The 11450-nt window shown below is 42.0% G+C and overlaps 1 long non-coding RNA gene across 1 annotated transcript; it reads right to left on the bottom strand.

Annotated features, from left to right (window-relative positions):
- Nucleotides 1-7747: 7747 nt before the first annotated feature.
- Nucleotides 7748-11117, bottom strand: LOC141276600 (uncharacterized). The gene is made up of 3 exons (XR_012326497.1): nt 10010-11117; nt 9824-9926; nt 7748-8075 (listed from the first exon to the last, which is right to left on the bottom strand). It is a non-coding gene; the product is annotated as an uncharacterized lncRNA (long non-coding RNA).
- Between the last annotated feature and the right edge of the window lie 333 nt (nt 11118-11450).

The raw sequence follows: 11450 nt of genomic DNA, 5'->3' as shown, positions 1-11450 counted from the left end.
AAGAAAAGAGTTTATTTGGGTGTCTTAAGAATTGCAATTTGGGAGACCAAGTTTCAGGTAAAACCTAAAGAGTGTTCCAAGGAAGTGAGAGAGTCGAGGCTTATGAAGACAAAAAGAACAAGGTTGTAAAAGTTGCCTGATGAGAATCGTGATTGACTCTGACTCCAGTCAGAAAATATTTGTCCTTAAGGAAGCATGAGTTACTTTAGGGACAAGGTCTGATAAGTAGATAGGCTGTCAGATGTTCTGGATGATGTCTTCAGGTCAAACCCATCCAGGCTGAGACTTGCATCCTTCGTGGTCTCAGGGCTCTATTTTAGAGCAATACTGACTCCATCTTAATTTCCCTTTCACAGAGGATAACTACATACAAAGAGGAAAAGGGGGCCACAGACCTGGAAGAACAGAAAGGGGTGTGGGGGTGAGCATTCGTATGGAATATGAGCTGCTGTGGGCACAAGTGGACCCGTGAAACATTCCCTTGCTCTCCAGTGTTCTCAGAAATACCTGCTCACACCCAAAGGGGGCTCCAACTTGGGACCACTGGATGATAAAAGAAAGAGGGCCTCCCATAGCACCTTCCATAGTACAAAAGCTACCCAGATGTGCAGCAAACCCAAACCTCCCATAGCACCTCCCATAGTACAAAAGCTACCCAGATGTGCAGCAAACCCAAACACTGAGGTTTGCAGTGAAGAGAGGATTTATTCGCAAAGCATCCAGAGAGAAGATGGGAGAACAAATCTCAGATCCACCTCCCTGAAGGCAAGGGGCTCAGGTATTTATGGGATAAAGAATAAAGAAGCACGGTGGTCTGAGGCATGGGGAGCACAGGGAAAGGTGATTGGAAAAAGGTACAGTCATCGTTGTGCCTAAGGATGGGGAATGGTTGACAGGAGGACCAATCATGATTAGAGGGTTGGAACTTTCAGTCCCACCCCCTGATTTCCAGGGAGGGGAGAAGGGCTAGAGATTGAGTTTAATCACCAATGGCCAATGATTTAACCAACAGTGCCTTTGTAATGAGATCTCCATAAAAATCCAAAAGACAGGGTTCAGAGAGCCTCCAGGTAAGTGAACATGTAATAATTTGAGGAGTGTCAGGCACAGAAGTTCTGTGACTTTCTCCCCATATTTTGCCCTAATGCATCTCTTTCTCTGGCTGTTGATTTATATCTTTTAATTTGTAATAAACTAGTAATCTAGTGAGTACATTGCTCGCCTGAGTTCTGTGAGCTGCTCTAGCAAATTAATTGAACCCAAGGAAGGGAGGGGGTTGTGGGACTCTGTTGATCAGAAGAACAGGTGACAACCTGAACTTACAATTGGCATCTGAAGTGGGGGGCAATCTTTTGGGACTGAGCCCTTCACCTTGAGAATCTGATGCTGTTTCCAGGTAGATAGTGTCAGAACTGAGTTGTAAGACACCCGAGTGGTGTCAGAGAATTGCTTAGTGTGGAGGAAAACCCACCACATTGGAATTAGGTGCAGAATCTTACCAGCCCTTAATAGATGTGCCGTGAATGTCATTCTATGCTGAAGACAAATATTGTATATATACCAGCTAACTGGCCACTGGTTTTCAAATTTATTTTAGGAAAAATGGAAACTACAAGTTAATGGAAAATAAAGTGTTCTGGTTCCTTGTATTTTGGCATTATAAAGACATTGTTTTTCAAAATGATAGGGAAAAAAAAACAAAAACCTTCTGTTTGCTTTAGGGTCAGCTTCCAGCTCCTCACAGGTGGCATTTGTGTTGGTCTGGTGGTAAATCTGTCCAGGATGCTGAGTAAACAAGAGATTGCCTCCAGTTGGATTTTCAATTATACCAGATATGTCATCTGATGTCTGGAAGCCCTACGCTGCCAAAGACAAAACTGTCTTTGCAAGGTTATTTTTAAAGGAGATCTTTGTTACATGCCCCCAAACGTCCTCACCTCATATATTTCTTGCAGTCTGACATGCTCCCTTTAAATCCCAAAGGCTTGGGCTTCCCTGGTGGCTCAGTGGTTGAGAGTCTGCCTGCCAATGCAGGGGACACAGGTTCGTGCCCTGGTCCAGGAAGATGCCACATGCCGCGGAGCGGCTAGGCCCATGAGCCATGGCCGCTGAGCTTGCGCATCCGGAGCCTGTGCTCCACAACGGGAGAGGCCGCAACAGTGAGAGGCCCGCGTACCGCAAAAAAAAAAAAAAAAAAAAAAAAAAAAACTCTTAAATTCCAAAGGCTTTCTGTGTTCAGAAGCTCCTTATCTATTATAATGCAAACGTCGCTGGGAAAAAAATAATTCTTTATCAACCCATATTTCAAGGAGGACCAGAGCATCAAAGGCTAAGAACAATTTCTTGCAGCCCAGAGATGGAGAGCTGTACAGAAGTTAAGGAGGAAGGCCTGAGGAGAAGGGCAACTGAGGATGGGTTATCTCTAAATGCGGAGGCCTGAGAAGGACAGGCTCTGGGAACAGATAGGACAAGGTTCAGATCCCCACAAAACCAACGTCCATGGCCCTCAGTTTCTGCTTCCTCATTTGTAAAAGAGCGTGACAATGTGTGTCTTACAGGGTGGTCTCAAACATTAAATGAGACAAGCGGGGTCCTTGCTTATCACCCTCCCCATTAGAAGGAAGTCGAGCCATACGCTCCACTCTGGGCTCTGGAGTCTGCGGGATCCGGGTTCAGGGTCTCCTCCGCCACTTGCTGGCTGTGTGACCTCAGGCATCACTTGACGTCATCAAGGTAAAATGTGGACACATCCTACCCATAAAGAAGGTTATGTATGAGGCATATTTTTTTTTTAACTTCTAGTTAGAAAACAACACGAATCACTCAAGCTTACTTCGCTGTGTTGACCATTTAAAGGAAAGAGTCATCAATTGCTATTAGGTGAATGGTTTATTCATCTGAAGCAGAATTAGTCATAATAATTATTAGCCAGAAATAAGTTTGCCTGTAGTCGTTATAGTTTAAATAGTATCTTTCTTATAGCTATACTGAAAACGCCTCTTGAAGAACCATGACATCTAATAAAAAAGGGAAATGGAGAAAAAGTGTGGGTGAAATTTTAAAACTTCAAGCTTCTTGTTCTCAGACCTCACGCCTTCCCTCCGCCCCGCACAGATGCCCCAACTACTCCACTAATTTCTTAGTGAAACGCCTTTTTCCAGCGCAGCCACAAGGTGTCAGCCTAAGCTTAGCCATTGTCTGCATTTTTCGGAGCCTGAACCGACTTCTTCCTTCTCTTCCTTTCCTCTTCGTTTTTCTCCTTGACTCAGAGCAGATGAAGCATCTCTGGATCACGGGCACCAAGTAAACCACCGTCGTTCCCTTGAACTCTGCGCACTTCAAAGGGCCTCTGCTCTCCGCAGTTTGCAGCCTCCGGAGGAGCTGCCCTTCCGTCCCGCCCCCGGCGCCCCGAGCCCGGAGGCCACTGGGCTGGGCAAGCGCATCCGCCCCGCTTCCTGCGCAGGAACCGGACCCGCTGTGCTGACACGCGGGGAGGACGCCGCGCACCTGCCTCCCAACAGGTGCGCGGAGGCGACTCCCGGCCGGGCTCAGCATCTCTGCGATGCGCTCGCAGATGAAAAAGGCTTTCCCTCTTGTAGCCCATCTTCCCCAAAGTGTCAGCAGAACCTTCCCTGTGTGTGCAAGATGGCTGCGGGAGCTCCTAGAATCACGTTCTTGCCACACCACAGAGAAGGCAAAAACAAGCAAACAAAAAAGCAGCGTTTCTTTGCCCTGGGTATGAGGAGTGTCTACCTTCCTTAAACACAATGCTTGTGGCAGAGATCAGTAATTTGGGCTGAATTCCAGGGCCTGGGGTGATGAATCTGAACTTAGGACACTGGCCTGTCTGCCAGGGGCTGGGTGAAAAGGCGGTCCCCTTGATACCAAAATCTACAGATGCTCAAGTTCCTTGTATAATATGGTGTACTACTTGCATATAACCTTCATTCATCCTCCTATATACTTTAAATTCTCTCTAGATTATTTATAATACCTAATACAATGTAAATGCTTGTACATTTGACCCCTGAAAAACGCAGAGGTTAGGGGCACACACAGTAGAAAATCTGAGTATAATTTTTACAGTTGGCTCTCCATATCTGTGAATCCCTGTAGGTATTTATCAAAACTGTGCTGTTCAAAGGTATTTAAATACAATGTAAATGCTATGTAAATAGCTGTCAGCATGCAGCAAATTCAAGTTTTGCTTTTTAAAATTTCCTGGAATTTTTTTTTCAAATATCTTTAACCCATGGTTGGTTGAATCCACAGATACGAAACCCATGACTACAGAGGGCTGACTGTAAACTAAAATAAGCAGTTCAATCAGTGGGAGGTCACAACTTGACCTTGTGACTTGAAGTTATCTTCTCTGGTGGTAATTTCAATTTTTGATTAAGCCACAGTCCTTGGAAGTGTGTCTCTAACCAGGTTTCCAGGGATGTACCCCTAGAAGGGCTCTTCGTTCTACATTGTCAGTGCTCTCCAGCCAGTGGGCACCAGGAACAGACCTGTGGTTGAACAAGTTGATTTATTACTCATTAAAACAAGGGAAACGCCATGGAGAAGTTTGAGGTCTCTCATTAAAAGCAAGATAAGTTTTCAAGTTTCTATACTGTAGGATCTGGGCTTGAGTTGGGTGGTCTAGGGGGAGGTTCAAGGAATTGAATCTTTGCTCTGCAGTGGATGCTGTCAGGAAGTAGAGTCGATTCTATGATTGCGTGGCTTGAAGAAATCTTATTTAAAATTTGGAAGGCTTTTCTTCCCCAGGCTCTACTGTTGAGTTGGTGCCAGGCAGGGAGGAGCCACAGAGACCTGCCAGCGGAAGCCGGCCCGGGCTCCCGCGCATTGAGTCCCCCATCACATGCAGAAGAGGAGCCGCAGCCATGGACAGATTTTGGAAGACTTCTGAGAAATTGTCAGCAGTGCCAAGTGTTGGAGAAACCTTTTCTGCCCCTTTGATAGAGTGAAGTGAGCAAATAGAACCCAGCAGCAGGCTATTGAAGAGAGCAATCACAGGCTGTAAGAAGACACTCAATGAAATCTGTTGTGATTCACTGCTTATCACCTTGAGCTCCTGCCACTCAATGCCAGGAAGGCGTTGAATCTTGTACAGTGAGAGAATAAAATAAAAACCATGCAGCTCAAAACAGAAGCCTAAGAGGTAGCTAAGATGGTGGAGTAGGAAGACCTTGAGCCCACTTCCTCCCACGAGTGCACCAGAAATATAGCTACTTACAGAACACCTATCAATGAGAACAATCTGAAGACTAGCAGGAAATATCTTCTACAACTAAAGATATAACGAAGGAACCACAATGAGATGGGGAGGAGGGACAGAGATGCAGCCTAGTCACAGGCTATTTTACTTGCCTGGAGTATGTCGGTGCAGCAAGAAGTGTTTGCTATAGTGCTGCTGAAGAGAAAATTCACATATTGTGATTCTTCATGTCAACTCTGGCCAATAAATTTAAATTGGTTTGCTGGGCTTCCAAAGAAGAAATGGTGTCATCCACAACATCTGCTAGGGTCAGAAATAAGTCTTGAACTTAATGCAACTTTTCCAGTTGCATTATCCCTACCATGGGAGCCGCCATTCCCAATGTATGTGTGTTACCCCATTGTATGTGTCTGTTATCCCTCTTGGAGTTCTCCCAAATAGTCCCTGTTTGCCTCCCTCTGGAGGTTTCTGGATAATTTTTGTTCAGGAAAACATGGTGTCCTGGAGGGGTAGTAATTTTAAATGTCTGAAAGTCTCTTAACAATTACCCTGAATATGCAGGATGAGTATGAGACAGACAATACCCACTAAGCTATACTCGTATTCAGGATCATCCTGATGGCCGCGGAAGCAGCAGATACTAATGGGGCATGAACTGTATTGGGAGTATTGGGTATTAATTTGCAATAGTATTGACCCAATATTTTATCCCTCAAGGAATTAAGCAGTTCCTGTAAAGCAGGCTGGAGTGTATCTGACTATTGAACCAGAGTCTAACATTAGTCCCCACTGGGGTAGGCTTTTTTGAGAGGGCTGTAATAGCTTTTAGCAGAAGCATTGTGTTGACATGGGTCAAGGTTCAATTCTTATAAGACTGAATTTGGGATCAGTTATGTGAGAGAAACGTGTACCAGAAAGATCTGTAGAAGGAAATTTACCTTAACTGTTTACAAAACAGTTGTTAAATTTTTGTCCAGAAGAGAAAAATATACCACAGTGGTTTGTTTTTTCCTAAGTAGCAGAAGGTCATGGCATGGGGAAGAGTGGTCAAAAGTGACAGGATGAATTGGGAGATTGGGATTGACATATATACACTACTGTATATAAAATAGATGACAAATAAGGACCTACCGTATACACAGGGAACTCTACTCAATACTCTGTAATGACCTATATGGGAAAAGAATCTAAAAAGAGTGGACATATGTATATATATAACTGATTCACTTTGCTGTACAGCAGAAACTAACACAACACTGTAAATCAACTATACTCCAATACAATTTTTTTTTAAAGTGACAGGATGAAGATGAGGAAGATCATATTAAGATATTGTCAGAGGACAACCCCAGGCGTGATTTGATTTGAAGGAGAGGAGAGAAACGGAAAGGTTGCTGAAGGTCAGAAAATGTATCCTATTCTGACACCTTGGGTGAAAGCTATCCACTTCTGCACTCAGAAACATCTGGAGAATTCCTAAGAACCCTCAGTTTCAGGTCTCCTGAGGGAGTGACATCCAGTAGAAAAGAGGAAGTGACATGTCTTTTAAGTTGGGAAACAAGCCTAGAGACCATTGCCTTGAACTCTGTCAGTAATTTACAGTACAGGACCCTCTTCACCTCAAGGGTCAAGGGCCATTTTTCTCTGATGCTTTTTCAAAGGACCAGATATCCAGGTCTCAGATCACCCAGTGACTGCTTCAGTGGTTGTTTGAGAAATTGTTTGACCTGCTGGTGATAAAGTCAGAGGTATTGTATGAGACCCCTGCAGTTATTACTCACGTCCGCTTATAGTAGAGTAGAATCTAGAACTGGAAGTAATTCTCAAACTCATAAGGCAGCTTGTCATTAAAGCAGAAGGAGATAGCTCATAAGACTGTTGAACACTAAAGGGAAAGTCTGAACTAAAAGTCAGAGCGTAGAAAGTCTTGTCTCTAACTTTCAATTCTTTCTCAGCCTGGACATTACAACTTTATGATGAGTAATGAATCCTAAACACCTCAACCTTCTCTTTTTAGTTGTGAATGATTTGAATAACATGAAGAAAATCAGTACCTATTTTTAAACCAAAAATGTTTCCTTTTTTACAGAATTGATTCACTTTTCTTACATCCCCTACAAAAGAAAAGAATGTTTGTTATGTATGTTGGATTGATAGAGAGCTCTACTCAAATTATGAACACAAGGAGATTAAGGAGCTTTAAAACTGTGGTCAAAGTAGATAAAAATAAAACTTTCCAGTTCATGGAGGTTGTGGGAAATGCTGTCTTCAACAAACACACTTATATTAACACTTCAAGAACCCAGGAACCTTCAAGTCCCACTGAATGGAAAATTCCCGCAGTGTGGGAAGTGGGCTTCTCACCACAGGGACTGCAGAGTCCCTCTTCAGCAAAGGGCCCCTCTGTGCTCAGCAGATTTTAGAAACCCTAGCATTTTTGTCAGGGACCTATGCAAACACACTCAACTGAGGAAAGTGTAAGACTTGTTTTGCAAAGGAACAAAATTCAGGCCACAAAAATTTAGGAGATGCTCACAGCAGCAAAACACACTATATTTTAGTCACATATCCTATGATTTTATGGTCAACTCCTTTCCCTACAGAAAAATTAGAGGTGCTGCCACCTCTGTAAAACCTTAGCCCCTAATCCTCAGAGAGCATTTCAGAACTCTGAGAATTCTGATTCCCTATTGAATTGTACAGAAGAAGGTTTATGGAGCCATGAACCACCCCTCCTGTTTCTGCTGTTCCAGAGAAAACATTTACAGTAACAACAAAAGATTCTTCCTTTTCTTTCTCAGTTCCACCCTTTCAGAAAAGGTCTCTGAGTTCTTCAAACCTCAACCTGGATTATCTAGAAGAAACAAATGAGAGAAAAAATTATCTTTCTGGCATTTCAGTTATAAAGAGAAGCCCAGGTTTAGTGTCCCTGCTATTGACCAAATCCCTGGCCTCAGGGATAGAATGTCTTTTCCTCTTGCCTAGAACAAAGAAAAAGCATTTCATGGTAGACTCTTGGTGATGGAGGGTTCAGTTCCCAGGTGATGTAGTGATTATAAGCCAGTCCTTATTCTCACATAAAACTACTTGATAGCAGACATTAAAATTGAAGATTAAAAGAAAAATAGTTCATTTTTTTAAAATACTACTCTTCATCTCTGTCTTGATTAAACTATAGTGTGTCTGCTCACCATAAGATCTGTGTCTGAGCTCTCTTAAGGTATCTGAGATGTCAAATTGTAACATGTGACTCCTGGAGAGCCCGTCCCACTAAAGAATATTCTAATTAGCAAGACTTCAGCTCATGATGCACTTAGAAACCAATGTTTTTGTTTTTTGTTTTTTAATTTAACTTAGTACTTAAAAAAATAGACTGCAAGACTTGTCATCCAAGAGTGAGTATGTTTGTTCTGTGACAGGTTTCAGAATGGATGAGTCATCTGATATTTGGTTTATTTTTTTAATTAATTTTTATTGGAGTATAGTTGATTTACAATGTTGTGTTAGTTTCTACTGTACGGCAAAGTGAATCAGTTATACATACATACATATATATATATATATATATATATATATATATATATATAACTCCACTCTTTTTTAGGTTCTATTCCCATGTAGGTCATTACAGCATATTGAGTAGAGTTCCCTATGCTATATAGTAGGTTCTTATTAGTTATCTATTTTATATATAGTAGTGCGTATATATCAATCCCAATCTCCCAATTTATCCCTCCCCCCCATTTCCCCTGGTAACCATAAATTTGTTTTCTACATCTGTTATTCTATTTCTATTTTATAAATAGGTTCATTTGTACCATTTTTTTAGATTCCACATATAAGCGATATCATATGACGTTTGTCTTTCTCCGTCTGACTTACTTCACTCAGTATGACAATCTCTAGGTGCATTCATGTCACTGCAAATGGCATTATTTCATTCTTTTCTATGACTGAGTAATATTCCATTGTATATATGTACCACATCTTCTTTATCCATTCCTCCCTCGATGGACATTTAGGTTGCTTCCATGTCCTGGATATTGTAAATAGTGCGGCAATGAACATTGGGGTACATGTATATTTTTGAATTATGGTTTTCTCTGGATATATGCCCAGTAGTGGGAATGCTGGATCATATATGATAGCTCTATTTTTGGTGTTTTTAAGGAACCTCCATACTGTTCTCCATAGTGGCTGTATCAATTTACATTCCCACCAACAGTGTAGGAGGGTTCCCTTTTCTCCACACCCTCTCCAGCATTTTTTGTTTGTAGAGTTTTTGATGATGGCCATTCTGACCAGTGTGAGGTGATACCTCACTGTAGTTTTGATTTGCATTTCTCTAATAATTAGTGATGTTGAGCATCTTTTCATGTGCCTCTTGTCCATCTCTCTGATACTTTTTTTATAGTGGGGTGGGAAGTTGGGGTCCAAGGGAAAACAAAAGATTAGGGAAAGAATGTGGAGGAATAAAAGGAAGGGAAAGAAAGGGGGAAAGCTTGAATAGGAAAGACAGAAGAATTGCACAGTAGAATGAATCCCACTGTTAAGTGATCTCATCCTTCCCTGATAGATCAGCACATTCAGAAATCTATTTACCTCAACAAAAGATGCATCTTTGTTACCTTTTACACATTCTAGTTGTTTCTTTGGGGTTATGGTGAGCTCCAAAAAAATCATCATTTTGGGGAGGAGAAGCAACCTAAATGGTATTAAACAATAATGATGAATTTTAGAAAGTATGCTAGTGAATACATACATATATCTACAAAAATAAAGCAATACCTCATTCTCAGCTCAGTCATACAATCTTTGATCCTTGGTCTGGAGTCTAGACAGTAGGGGAAAAAAATGAGTCAATAATTCAAGAGACAAAAATTGGAGCCAATATTATTTGTCATTGTCTTGGTTTGGGATCTTCCAGAGATGGACAATAAGACAGGAATTTGAAGCAATTAGTGCATCTGGGATGTGAAGGAAACATGGGTAGGACAGTGGGGAAGTGAGACAGAGAAGGGAAGTAACCCCATAATGATATCAGGCCAGTTATCGCTGGAGTAACTGCCGTCCAGTCCCATTGCAGAGCTCTGGAAGGCAGTGTAGAACATATGCTTCAGCGTCTTCTCTCTCCAAGGGCAAGGGAGCTGGGACACTGATGACTGAGTGCTGCTTCCAGCACCTTCCATGGGTAGGCAGAGCCAGCCTCAATGACTAGAGAAAGCCCCCCTTGTACAGTGACACAAGAACTGGGAGTTGGAATCTGTGGTGGGAGAGAGGGAATTGTATGGGCACCAACACCGTCAGGGCTGAATGGAAAGAAAGCATTGTCTATCGTACTCCTACTTTGTATCAGACTCAGCAGTTGACTTCCACATAACACAAGCTGTTTTACAGATACATCGCTTTGAGTGGCAGATCATTAAGCATCATTAATCAGGGGCCAACTGAGTGTTAACGTTGCCAGTGCTGCTTCCTTTAGACCTTCCAGCGAGGTACCAAAGCACCAGAAATATGAGATTATCGTGGAGGTTCTGTCTTTCTTGTCTCGAGACAGATCTGTAATCACCCAGAGGTGTCCCGTGAGTGCAGTTTCCATGTCCTTTATTCTCATGAGGCTCTGAGAATAAGGATTATCTCACTGGTGAGGAAGCAGCCTGAGAGACTATGTACTTCACCTTACGACTGCTAAGAGCTACGGACTCGACCCACTCTCTTCCTTCCCTTTTCTCTTTTCCACTAGACCTTGCTGTACTATAAGACTAATGCCAGTTGGGGGAAGATTTTAGTTAAAGTTCATTTAAGATCACCAAGGGCATTGGAAAGTATGTGATAGTTCCAAAAATATATCAAAATAACAATGAAATATAAGAAATGTGTTTCAACTACTAACACATATGATAGAACAGGCATCATATGTGGGCTTCACAGATACTGCATTTTATACAAATCGAAGGCTTACTGCAACCCTGCATCGAGCGAGTCTGTCAGCACCATTTTTCCAACAGCATTTGCTCATTTCATGTCTCTGGGTCACATTTAGGTTAATCTCGCAATATTTCAAACTCTTTTCATTATAATTATTATATTTGTTTCAGTGATCTATGATGAGTGATCTTTGATGTTACTATCGCAAAGAGATAAAGACTTGCTCAAGGGTCAGATAATGGTTAGCATTTTTTAGCATAAAGTACTTTTAATTAAGGTATGTACATTGTTTTTTAGGCGT

This window comes from Tursiops truncatus, chromosome 15 (genome assembly GCF_011762595.2).
Source record: "Tursiops truncatus isolate mTurTru1 chromosome 15, mTurTru1.mat.Y, whole genome shotgun sequence".
NCBI classification, from domain to species: Eukaryota; Metazoa; Chordata; class Mammalia; order Artiodactyla; family Delphinidae; genus Tursiops; species Tursiops truncatus.
Note: the sequence above shows the minus strand (reverse complement) of the source record. Positions and strands in the feature narration are given on the sequence as shown.